Consider the following 13360-nt stretch of genomic DNA (forward strand, 5'->3'; position numbering starts at 1 on the left):
CTTATGAGCGGACATCGTGCTTGGCGTTACGAATCGTTTTCGTTGCACCCGGCTCTGAAGCACCGAGGCGTCCTGCTACCAAGAAACTAAGTACGTAATCGGGACGACCCGATGCCCACTCGCTCTACGTAAGCGCGCGAGGCTCACTTGCGTCATTAAGCGACTACAAATGGATCTCGCCTTTGACATGTGTGCATCAGAACCGTGGCTATAAAGCGCCGTCGGCGTGTGCTTCTACTCTGAGTACGCGCGCAGGCTTCACGGCATGTGTACAGACCTTCCTCGTGCTTGCGCGTTATTTATTTTTTGGTTGATTAACCTCGTTGACTGACCGAAATCGTCGATGATTAGCCGCCAGTTTGTAAGTTTACAAACTGACGGCTTTTCAACACACCTTTGCGAGCATGCATGTACTCCTTCCCCTGGAGCACCATGCTTCAGATGCGCACACAGTTCACGTTGACCCACCCAGTGTGTGGTTACGCACTAATAAGAAAACGCATGTCACCTCGTTTTATCTCTTCCGCCCAATCTTTACTCCATGCAGTTTGCCTATTTTCCTGCAAACAGCGCAGAAACGATGACAGGACGAAGAGGGCAGGTGTGAACAGACGCCATTCGCGAAAATACGCCAGTCGCGAAAATACGCTTTTTTTTTTTTATAGCCCGGCCATATTCTCACTGAGTCACCATTATAGTTGCCAGCAAGGAAGCGCCTCTCTACAGCCCAAAATTTTTATTCGCCGTGTCTAGAGTGCTTTCCGAAAGCACCAAATGCGTTTCATTAACCGGCCGTGTTTTATCGCAACTTCGGTTTCCCGCTATTCCAGAAGGCCCGAGATTGAGTGGAACTCGGGAGACACGAGCTCTAGCGACGCCCACGTAACGTGATAATATTTCGAGGCGGAGTTTAATCACCTTAAAAATACGATTCATGCTATTTGCTAATAATTGAAGGGACGTAACCGGTCCGGGACAGCTCGCTCCATATAGGCGCGACTGTATGGGGCGTGGGGCATTTTTCAGTGCTTTCTCTAATTACACCGGAGAGTGGCTGTCTGTTGCGATGAGCCTCCAAGAGCAACGGGAACTGGCGGCCCACATCATCAGGGCCCTTCAGCGACTTCCCGGACCGAGGCGGCTGATTCGCCCCACCATCCCATGAACAATACAGTTTCTTTCTTTCTTTCTTTCTTTCTTTCTTTCTTTCTTTCTTTCTTTCTGTCTTTCTTTCTTTCTTTCTTTCTTTCTATCTATCTATCTATCTATCTATCTATCTATCTATCTATCGTTTTAGGCGCGGATCGGCGCTTCGTTTTATTCCCCTTCGCCCGACAGCCTCACACACTACACACCAGGCGACCTGGACACTGGACATGGACTACTCGTCCAGGCTATGGTGGCTAGAAGGGGGAGGTGACGCCTAGGGCACGGCCGCTCGATGGAAACTAGGTCCGGCCTGCTCATTCACGCGCCGGCAATGGGCGGCGGCGTGAGAGCGGAGTTGTCAGTTGCCGCCGCTACTTTCGGCGGGGGCGCCACGCATCGGTGACAGCTCCCGCTGCGGTCGCTTCGGGGCGCCTACGGAATAGCGACGGTCATTGTTCCTTCAAACGTCCTTCACTCGCGTTGTCAATTTACGGCAAAGACATGCCTTCAAAATCTAAGAATTTCATCTTTTGACGGCGGTAAGTAATTCTTGCTCGCGGTTTAAAAGGACGAAAGCGATGCGACCGCTCCCGCGACCCAGTTCCCGCGATGTTCGGGAATATGACTGTAGATGTTGCAATGGCAATTCGGTTTGAACACTGCAGCCCGTTTGTGCTGGAAAATAAAATTCTGTTAACCTGCCATTCACCATATGCTAATTGTAGGACAATTTTAAAACGGCCGTGTTTTAACATGGCCAAGAACAGGCTCAGCAGCACCAGGGCTGTCTCATGTTTGAATTCAGGCCCGGTAATTTTGCCCCGAACTACGTGTCCCCAAATGCGGAGAAATAGTTGGCCACATCACTTAGTAAACCAGTTATTTACTCGTTAAACAGGGACGTAAAATGCTGAGATGCGCTGCGACCCTGATTGTTTTGCTAGAGAAACACCTGCGTGCTATCGGTAATGTGTTTGTGGTTTGCTTTCTTCTTTCCGTATTTCGTTTGAATCGTGGTTTGATTACGCATGTGCGATCGAGTGTCCCGTATGTGTGAAATTTGTTGTGTGAAGTCTGAAAGGCCGCTTGGGTGTGTGTTCAAAGATGTAATAAAAACTGCGTTCGAATGAGAACGTGTATTTCTGCGTGATTCTATGTCGTCTAGCATTTGCACTGCTTGTCGTGTTTCATTTTTAACAGCAACGAATTAGCTCAGCTTCCAGTTTTAGTAATCCGTACATGTTAACTTCAGGAGAACAGCAACGAATTAGCTCAGCTTCCAGTGTTAGTAATCCGTACATGTTAACTTCAGGAGAGTGGAACCGGAATAACCCGGGCAAGCAACACGGTTGGAACACGGCCCCTCGATGGGATCCATCGAGCAGCCGTGGTCGGAAGGATTAATGCGGCTTGCACCATGCATCGCGCGTGGGCGACGGGCGAGGTCATGAAAGCGAAGCTTACGGTTGCCGCTCGTACTCGCAGTGGGGCGCCACGTATCAGCGCAGACTACGGTTTGGGCGCGAAAAGCAGCAGTGGCGGGAGTGTTGAAGCTCGCGTGAGCGCTTTGAGCTTTTCGTTTCGCATACTTCCGCGCATTGCGCGCTTAATATAACGTACTAGTGTGCTTCAGGCTATGAAATGCCTAAGTACTGCTGCGTGCCGCGCTGCAAGTCGAATTCCTCGAAAACCTCGGACGTCTGCTACCGCGAGTTTCCGGCCAAAGAGCAACTCCGTGACGCCTGGCTGCACAACATCTCCCGTCAAGGTACCGACAAGGGCAGCCAATGGAAACCAAGCTCCCGATCAGTCGTTTGCTCGCTGCACTTCAAAGAGGATGACTACAAGGTGGGATTGAAGCGCAAGTTCTTGCTACCAACAGCTGTGCCGACAAGATTCCCGTCGTACCCAACGTACATGCAGCCGGGAAGCCCGAAAAGAAGGAGGGCGCTTGTTCGGCCGCCGCTCGAGGCGTGTGCGCCGTCATCTCAAGCAAGCAATGAAGAGCAAGTGAGCACAATGGTTGCATAAAATTAAACGATTGAACGTTCAATTCTGGACCTAACTGGGACTGAAGAAAGAGATCAACCGCACTCACCGGCAGAGGAAGACACAATCATGTACGCTCTCACGGACATGCTATCATGCGGCCAACGTAATTTTGAGACTCGAGAATGCCAGACTTGGTTCGATCTGGCAGGCTTTTTCGATAACACCAAGAGAAATGCCCGCCGCCTTAAAATGAAAGAAAACAGACTAAACGAAAAACTACAAAAACTGAAAAAACGCTGCGACGAATTTCGCGAACAAGTGAAGAAGTTCGAGGAGGACCGCGCTGTACAGGCAGTTCGACACAGCAGACAAATTTGTAAGCTCCTTTCAGACACCGTATTCCCACACCTCGCAGACTGTCCGCTGATGTGGTGCGCCATCAACAGGGACCCGTACCACTGTCATGAGCTGTGCGAAATGGTCTTGAAAAAGCTATTGAGGCTGCTTCTTGCCACCTGGGCTGGCGACGTTAATAGCTCTGTGGAGAATTCACTGAAGCTTTCGCGAAAACATTTCTCGCCAAAGGTTTTCCACTTGTAAAGCTGATGGCCGGTGAGCCATAGCCGAAGAGGACTTACATATTTTCTGACAAACCCAATAAATCCCCCTTTAAATGGTGTATTAAATTTATCCTTGATGTCCCAGCGATTTAATTTCAATTACCTTTCAACTGTATATTACTTTTTGCAACTAGTGTAAATCAAAGAACGACTGCCACAGTTTTACCCCATTCCAACTGCATCGTTTCCGAGTTTTGGTTCCCATGTAAATAGTGCTCTTGTTGCAATTAATCAGTTCATAGTTGCGTTCACCGTGTCCACTTTATTCGTGTGTCCTCCATAATTTTGTGTACCCTGTAACCTAACGCGCAGTCTAACAATATTTCCAAAAGAAATGGGCCAATGGACCCTGAAAGGTATTAAGATTATTCCAATTCCCTTTGAAAACGCAGTTAAATCAAGGTGTGAAAATATCCAGTCACATTTGTCAAACGCGCATTGAGAAATGGGCGTGTACGGCGCAGCATAAAACGTTTACGTAATTTTTACGTACGCGCAAGATATAACGTCTTTTGTTATAAATAAATGCGGTTGCTCAGACTAGCTTGCCACGCCAAATATTATTCCTGAAAGCCTTGGGAAAGTCTTTAGCAAGAAATCCGCCTATTGCGCTCGACTTTGTCAATGCGCCACATGATAATGTCGCATGCGGCGCGCTAAAAGGAAAACAAATTTAGCGCTGTGCCTACTTCTGAAATAATAGTTAGTACGTGACGCCTATATTGTGAGTTTCCCCCTCACGTATCACCGCATATTATTATAAATTATATAGATGCTGACTTCTGCCGTCGGTGCAGTCATGAACAACTTACACCTCATTGAAACCGTGACCGCGGCCGGCAGCCGCCGCTCTTCTTTCACCGATGATTAGCGCCGCGACTGACGCTGCGGCGGAAAGGGAAACTAAAGGCCGACCTCCATGCAGCGAAATGTCGGCGAAAAGGCGGCGAACGTCGCCCGGCGGCGGCCGCTCCGCCGCCGGCGTCGAACATACGGCTGTTCGCCGGCGATCTACGCGAGCTAGATGTCGAACGCGCGGCGGCGAACGCGACCGGAAGCGGCAAACTGCATTTTGAGGCCGCAGCCAATCACAGCCTCGTACTTCGTTGTACTTCCTGTCCTGTCTTCCATCGGCGGCGTTCGCCGCGTCACGTTGCATGGAGGTTGGGGTGGACGAAAACTGAGCGGCGCGTCAAACCACGGCGTCCGCCGCGCCAAGTTCGCCGAGAAACTTCGCTGCATGGAGGTCGGCCACCGGCGGAGAGGCGCGTTCGGCAGGCCGGACCTAGTTTCCATCGAGCGGCCGTGCCTAGGGCTGGTCAAAAGCGATGCGCCGGTTCATGCCTGGCGCACGGTGGCGCTGCTTCCCGTAGTTCGATGCCCGCCTGGCCGCCTGCTCTACGACTCGGCGCGCGGCGGACGCGCAAACCAGCAGAAGTTCGCCGCACGCGCAAGTGTAATTTTACTAAGCACGCAGGTTACTCGAAGTGGCATATACTTCGCCACTCTCACTGAGCACTTCAGCGCGCTCCGATACGCATAGCCTGTGCAATCCCGAACGTCACGCATCTTTCGCTCCCGACTTCCATGTTATACTCCACGCTTCACATTATGTACTCGACACATCATGTACTCGACGTTTCCATAAACACACAAAGCACGAAAACCGCCATTTTTTTAAAGCCGAATGTACACTTAACGACTACGAGGAAACAGAAATTAAAAGGTCTGCATCTGCGACTGCAGCCTTTCACTTCAACTAGTAGAAGAAACAAATTGTTCAGTTCTGACGCACAGAATCTCTTTCCTGTACATATTTAGACTGCCAACATTTTACTGAAAGCAAATAAAAAATGGGTTAAGTCTGCAACTAGGAGGACACTTTATTTTCTATAAAAAATGCACAAGTAACAAGGCTGAACTGTAAATGCAATAAAAAAAGTTTGCATTTCAGTACTGCAGTGTTCAATCTCGATGGCAAAAAAATTAAATTGCTACGTCTTCAACTAAGGTGATCAGTTTTTGACATTTACATAAACACGTTCGAAGAGTGAAAAAGTACGTGTGTATAATTGCATACAAGAGCACTTTCTCCTCAGAAGGAAAATGAACTAATTCACTCTGCCACTCCCTCTTGGGGTTAGCAGCAAGCTCACCCTTTTCGCCAAATCCTTTGCACAGAATCAGGTAGGAATCCGCTTCGACAAACAGCTCTTGCGCCATTGCACTGTTAGTGACCTCTAAGTTATTCACAGGTGTGGCTCGAAAGAAAACTTTCCCTTCAACACTCCACTCGATTGCAGTGAAGGTATGGGACTCGTGAAAAGGGTTCCACCCCGTCTGGCGCCTGCGAGGGTCACCTGAAATGAGCTCAATGAAAGTTTTCCTCTCTCTCTCGACTGAAACGAAGAAAACGATTTTTCCGAATGCAAGGTTCCATATCCAGGCGCGCTCGGCGCTTGGATATCCATATCCAGGCGCGCTCGGACCAGGCGAAGTAAAGGACTTCATCCCTTTGCCCACGGCGCGATTTCACTCCGAGGCCCGCGCGCCGGTACTGAGCTGCTTACGTCACGCTCCCCCACTGCGCAGACGTGGCGCCCCTGTCCGGAGGCTTCGCCCATGATGATCCAGTGTTGTACAGAACGGCGTTACAAGGAACGGCGTTCCTGGAACTAGTTCCTTTTTGGAGGAACGGAGGAACGCCACCGTTCCATTACGGGTCGGTGGAACTGTAACGGTAACTCGTTACGTTTTTGAAGGAACGGCAGGAACGGCGTTCCGGCCGTTACATCGCTAGGATTTGGCTGTTTTTGATGCCAAGGCTCGAGTACAAAAATCCACAAAGCGCTACTGCGTTTCTCTTCCTATAAGATGGTCAGTTTTCCTGCCCTTCAGCCATACGTGCTTCCTCGAAGGTCAAAGGCAGAACAATAACCACGCAGCACGCCGCAGCTTATGCTTGCTTTCATGCTGGTTGTTTACGCGGCGTTCGACGGGTGAATAGCGTAGCCGCGAGAATGCTTTTCACCTTTCATCGTTTGTCTGAGGAGGCCAGAATGCGCGTCTGGCCGGTAGAATTGTTCCCTGGCGGGGAAAGAATAGAGAGTTTTAGTGGTCCGTCTGTTCTGTCGTATGCGTTGTTACTGGGTTGACCTGGACCCGGCTGGGCCCTTGGGCATTCGTCGCGGTAGGGGGATTAGTTCCGCGGCCTGCCTTCGCCATGTCCGTGCCTCCGCACCCTTCCTACTCGCCCTTCCGCGCGCTCAGGAGCAGACCGATCGCGGTCAACCCGGTAACAACATAGCCAACGAAACGGACGGACTGCTAAACGGCATCCGGACATTTCGGTGTCGGACATTTTGGTCCAGGACGTTTCGGTGTGGACATTTGTGTGCATGGACATTTTGGTGCACGATGTCTTGGCCCAGACATTTTGAGTGAGGGGATGTCCCAGGCATTCTTTGAACATTTTAGCTTTAATATTGTAATTTCGTGACTTGATATGATTTTACGTTCGAGACTTGTGCTTCGCCGCCGTTCGTGGAAACGAACGCTAAACCCTGGCGGAGCATTGCCACGTGAAACCCAATTTCTGTAGTAGATGGTAAAAATTAACGTTGTCAATTTGGATCCGTTCAAACATTTTTTTTGTTATTTTAACATTCATGTGAACAACCCTAATACGTTAAGTGTTACCAAAGCGCTTTCCTTTCACTTCAACAACGGTGCAAGACGCTGCTGCTTTTAGTCTATTCCTGCCCCCCCTCCCCCCCAGAAGAACTTCCGTGACAAAACAACAGAAATACGAGGTCGATTAGGCGCGTGAGCATTTCGTTTTAATTATTCTCTCAATTAATCTCGCCTTCGTTGCATTCGGTGTCAGTTCTACTTAAAACTAACAAACCAACGATCGCACTTACGGTGGCGTTACTTAGGGGAGGGGAAAGCTGAGCCCCGCCGGCTATACTCGGTGACAACTTAAAGGGACCCAGAAAAGCCTTCTGTAAAAGTTACAAAAGGCCTGTATTGTCACGTAGCACCAATATAGCGATTCAATGCCGTTGGAATTATTGATCTACATTCAGTATTAGCTGCGCCAGAAGCAATTTAAGGGACCTCTCCCCACTTGCCGATCGACTCCTCCTCCCTCTCTGCCTCCTTCAAAGCAGCTAGCTACATTCCTGCGCCTAGGCTCGCGTCAATCACTGCGGACCCGCCTTTGCCGCCTTTGCCTCGGGATCGCGCAGGAAGGAGGAAGAGCAGCCGGAAGCCAATGGCAGTGACGCCGCCGGCGGCCGACCTTGCCGGCGATTGGGCGAATCAGGGGGCGCCTTCGCCGTTGCGTCAGCAGCGATCGCCGTTGCGTCACCCGCGGTCGCCGTTGCGTCAGCCGCGGTCGGCTCGCTGCGGCGTCGCGCTCATCGGCTGAGAAAGGCGATCTTCAAAAATTGTTTACAAATTATCTGTACAACGTATGGGGCTCACACTTGGCTCAAAAATCCCCCGTTATGTGTTCTACCGCCTGAATGCATTTGATTGCCACCTTCACAAAGCTTTTCAGGGTCCCTTTAAGAACGGCACCGGAAGTTGCCGCTGTGCCTTATAACCGTAGCCGGATGTTTCTCCGCGCGGCGCAAGTAGGGCGTTACAGGGAATATTTTGAACATGGCGTGAGCCGTTCCCATGATTTTTTGGACTTAATATGCTTATAAACGACTCCAGTGACGACAAACAAACTGCGTGAGACAAGGCAGACGATATCACGCATTCATAGCAAACCCCTTTCAAAACTCGCGCGCACTGACGTCACGGGTCCGGCGCTTTGGCGGAGTGATACACTACATGAGGTGGTGCCGTTCTTGAGTTGTAACCGAGTATACCAGCCCCCTAAGTAGAGAGAGAGGGGTGTTACTTGTGCTTCACCATTGCGTCGACTGGACTTCGAAAACGTGAAGACGACTGTTGCCGCTCTCGTCACACTAGCCTATTCATTTTTTTGCTCCTTATAATGGGAGGAACCGATGTATACCTGGGGTGTCCATGATATGCGCGACTCGATGAGTTAATTCCCAAGGGGGCGACTGAAGGCGCAGAAAGAGCGATTCCTGGAGTGGGGGCGCCGTCGATATGACCGCGACGCGCGGAAGGGCGTAGCCAGCAAACGATAGTGGCCATTGTGTTCTCAGCGGATTTTTGGGTGGCTTTTTGTGTCACATTATAGAGGTTTCGTGCGCCCATGGTGAATGTAAAGCTTTTTCTCTGTTTTAAACGCGAAGTGTTCTATGTCATTGTTCTGAATGTTATCACCCAATTCCTGCAAAAGCCTCCACTAAGAGGCTAGCAGTATGTTCTAAATAAAAGACAACTTGTGGCGCTTTCGAAACAAACGACAAATGAGTGAAGGATATAAGGCGCGTTCGGTGCATCGAAATCTGTGTCGGTTTCGTGGCTCGGTCGGTAGGGCGCCGGGCACCTTGCGCTCCGCCCGCGGCGTCATGGGTTCGAAACCGGGCGCCGGAAACTGTTATTTCTTCCTGGCTGCGGACTACGACAAGGCGCGCATGCGGACTACGACAAGACGCGCATGCGGACTACGACAAGGCACGCCAACGCCGCGTGACATTGTGAGTTACTAAAATGCTATGCATTTAAAAGACATCCCCCTCGCGAGGGGCACGATCAAATGCACAGCATTTCCGAGGGGGTGCGCCGGCAAGTCGTATCTCTTGATCGCGGGACCCGTGTCGCCATCTTTTGGAGGCGCGGGACAACTTGTGGCGCTTTCGAAACAAACGACAAATGAGTGAAGGATATAAGGCGCGTTCGGTGCATCGAAATCTGTGTCGGTTTCGTGGCTCGGTCGGTAGGGCGCCGGGCCCCTTGCGCTCCGCCCGCGGCGTCATGGGTTCGAAACCGGGCGCCGGAAACTGTTATTTCTTCCTGGCTGCGGACTACGACAAGGCGCGCCTGCGGACTACGACAAGGCGCGCATGCGGACTACGACAAGACGCGCATGCGGACTACGACAAGGCACGCCAACGCCGCGTGACATTGTGAGTTACTAAAATGCTATGCATTTAAAATAAAAAATCACTGCGGTGACGCTTCGGAAACCGTGAACTCCACCACGCCAGTAGGATTTTCAGAAGAAACGGAAAATAACATGGCTGAAAAAGAAATCTGGTCGAGATTCGTGCGTACAGGCGGAAGGTGGGAGGGGGGGGGGGGGGGCGCTAGAACAAAGAATTAAAATGTGGTAAATGTAGGCTTGTAAACATTAAACGAAGGTTGGTTGTCCCGAACACAATGGGCGGAATTTGTATGCACAGCCGGTACGCGCTTAATCAGCCGTTAGGACATTAGAACCTGCGGCTGTTTTCCAAAAGGCCCGTTTTTCCTCCCCGACAATATCCTAGACCAGTGTTCGCGAATTCATTTTAGCAAGGCAGCCCAGCCTACGTAATACTCTTCATAAGGTTTATTTCATTCTGGGGGGCTAGCTGATGTTTGTTACTTTTTGGATATTGAGAGTGTGCATGTAATTTATGCAATTGGAGGGTGTGTAGTTTTAAAAAAATACAAAAAAGACGGTAGACCATCGTCAACACGGGTAATTGTCTTAGCTAAAAAAGAGCGAATATAAATTAACAACCTGTCATAAATGAAAAAAAAAAAACATGTGCTAAAGAATTCAATCGGCTGTATAACAGGTGTCCGGGTGTAGCACGTTTCCCCATGCCAAATTTCTCCCGTCGCAGCTTTCCCGCCCCGCTTCCCCCGTGTCTCAAAATCACACTGTCCATAATCCCTGTCTTTCTTCCCACGTGTTGCGCCTCCCCCCTGCCGCGAAAGCCCTCTCCTTGAGCTGGAGAGGGGAGTGACCCTTTTAGTGGGAACGAGCTGGGGAGCTTCGCCTGGCATTGTGCGAGATCGGTCCACCTGGGGGGCAAAGGTGGTCGTGCCAAAACGCCCTTGTGTACGAGATATCGGCTCACGTTAAAGATTTCCAGGTGGTCAAAATTAATCCGGAGACCTCCACTACGGCGCGCCTCATCGCTTGCGTTGCGTCGGCGCGTTAAACCCTACAATCACTCTATAATAGCATGGAACTTGCACGTTGACGACGCGGCCTAAATACCGGCTAGTTGCTAAGTCGTGGGGTTCCCCCCCTCCCCCCCCCCCCCCCATTTATAGCAGGGGAGCAGTCATTGTACGTCCCCGGGCACGCATTGTACGCTGTGCGCCACACGGCAGCCATTGTCCCTTTGTTCGTCTTGACGGCAACAAAAGCCGACCCAACCCTCGTTTTCGCTGAGGAAAGGGAGGACACAGAACAGGGAGGATTGGGAGGAGGTCGAGGGGACACGATAGGGGGAAATTGCTAACATGTGCATATGAGACTAGGGATTTTGAACACGGGGGGGGGAAATAGCCAGTTTATTTCGAGAGTGGGATTTTGAGACAGGCAAAACGTGTTCGGGTTGTTTCGTGGTCCACCCAGGTGGATCCCCAGGAAGAGAGAGGTGTTAAACAAAAATATATAAATGTAGAATTTCTAAAAAATACCTGGCAAAGATCGAACAAGCATCAATCAAAAAAGTAAATTCACTGCTCCAGATTGTTTCCATAACCCACGTTAAGCGGAAATAAAAATATAACGGCTGTCGCAAAATGGACCTTTTTCCAGTAGCGCTCTGCGCATGCGCTGCCCTCGCTCCCAGTGGCGTGATTCCGTCTCGCTGTGGGCGATAGCCAGGAAGTTCCGGTGACGTCACTAAAAAACAAACCACCAAAATAAAAAAACGCTACGCAATCAGGAGAGTTTGCAAGTCAGGTTTATTTGCAAACCTAAAATGTAAACTGATTAAGAACTTTTCAATAAATAAAACCTTCCTTCTGTGAGTACCTGTGAACGTCGTTTACGCGGGTTGCGCCATCTGTTGAACACTAGATAAAACTATAAAAACAGGGAGAAATGAAAACCGAAAGAGAGCTCCGCTTAATGAGTTTGCGAGTTAACCGCTCTTCTTCCTTGCTGCAGCAAGATTACCCTTCGAACGCGCCATTTTTCGCCTTCCGGGTTTGCTCGTTTCAAAGGGTTCTTTTAAGTGCGAGGATTCCCTTTTTTTCCTGACGGAGTAAGGGAGTGCGCGCTCCTAAACTACAAGGACAAATGTACGCTGAACCCGAAGAAGCGCTCAGTTTCGGGTGGTGCTGCGTGCGTGACGAGTCTGGAACAACGAAGGCTACAACCTCTTCCACTGAGGTTGTTGTCTTACGCAGTGACATTGGCAGCGCAGACAGCGCATCTGAGTGGGTCAAACGCTACGGCGCGGCAACAAACACCGCCTGGATTGTATACAACTTCCAAAAAGAGGAGAAGTGCCAAAGGTCAGTATGCCGCGTATTTGACATAATTTTTATGGAATGGTGACTCATGGGGTTGATGCAGCATGATAGCCCGCCGTAAAAGTTAACATGAAATGCAATCCTGGAGCGGCTCAACTAGCAGACTTATGTAAGAAACTCTAATAATTTGTTTCTTACAGTATACTTGCTAAGAAGCTTCCCTCCCACTTCCGGAGCCTTCTGATTGAAGGTGTTTGCAAAGGGGAGGGAGAGGGGCGGGAGGGGGGGAGGGCTGCTAATTGATGATGATGATTATCTTGTGGTTCTAGAATCTAGAGCTGTTCTATAATCTAGAAAGGCCCACCGGACTTTTGGAATCAAATGTCGAGCCAAACACCAAATTTCACAGCTTTAACCCCTTCAATCATCCTACGTATTCTAATAATTTAAGTTTTTTGTTGTTTGGTTAGGGAGGAGCAGTCGTGCCGTTTGTGTGGCACTTGAACTGTGCTGTACGCCTTCATGTGTGATACATAACCAACACCGACATAGTGGCCAGATAAAATTACTGGAAGAAAATCATTTACTCGGCCTTACAAAACAGCAAAAATTTAGTGATAGATAATAACGCGTTGCAGGAAAAGACGAATTGGGAATTGTGTAATATATGGTTAGATGGGTTGTAATATTCTAGCAAAATTATTCAGTCGTTTTGAGCCTTTCGCTTTGGGCCACTCCAGCCAGCCAGTCCTTTTGCTGTTGTTTTAAAGCCATGATTTGTCTAATGGTGCAAATATCAGTGAGAGCTGAGCTCCTGTAGTTTTTAAACTGGGGCGTGCTTGAGGCTCCCCTAAATCCCCCCCCCCCCCCCCCCCACCCCTTTGTGGAGCCCTTGCCCACGCCTGTTAGAGTGGACATTGCACCTTTCGAGAGGTTCTGGAAAAATTCATTACAACAATCGTCTGCATGTCAGTATGTTGACGGTGTGACTGATGACAAGCCAGGAAATTTTATAGAAATAAAACAAGTAGGTTTTATTGCTAAGTTGTGTAAATATAAAAAAGCTGTATCAGAAGTGAGGTGTGAAGTTTGTGTGCCACCCTAATAAAAGTAACGCCCTTATTGTTTTTCATTTCCATGACAGGATGGTGTGCCATAAAGTGTGGCGATGCCACCTTTCCCAGCTCAACAAGGTGTGTGACAGGCGCAACACAAAGTGCGAGGCCCTCATCGACATAAAGGTGAAG

The sequence above is a fragment of the Haemaphysalis longicornis genome, unplaced genomic scaffold (genome assembly GCF_048455015.1).
Source record: "Haemaphysalis longicornis isolate Haplotype H1 unplaced genomic scaffold, Haemaphysalis longicornis Haplotype H1 scaffold_2, whole genome shotgun sequence".
NCBI lineage: Eukaryota > Metazoa > Arthropoda > Arachnida > Ixodida > Ixodidae > Haemaphysalis > Haemaphysalis longicornis.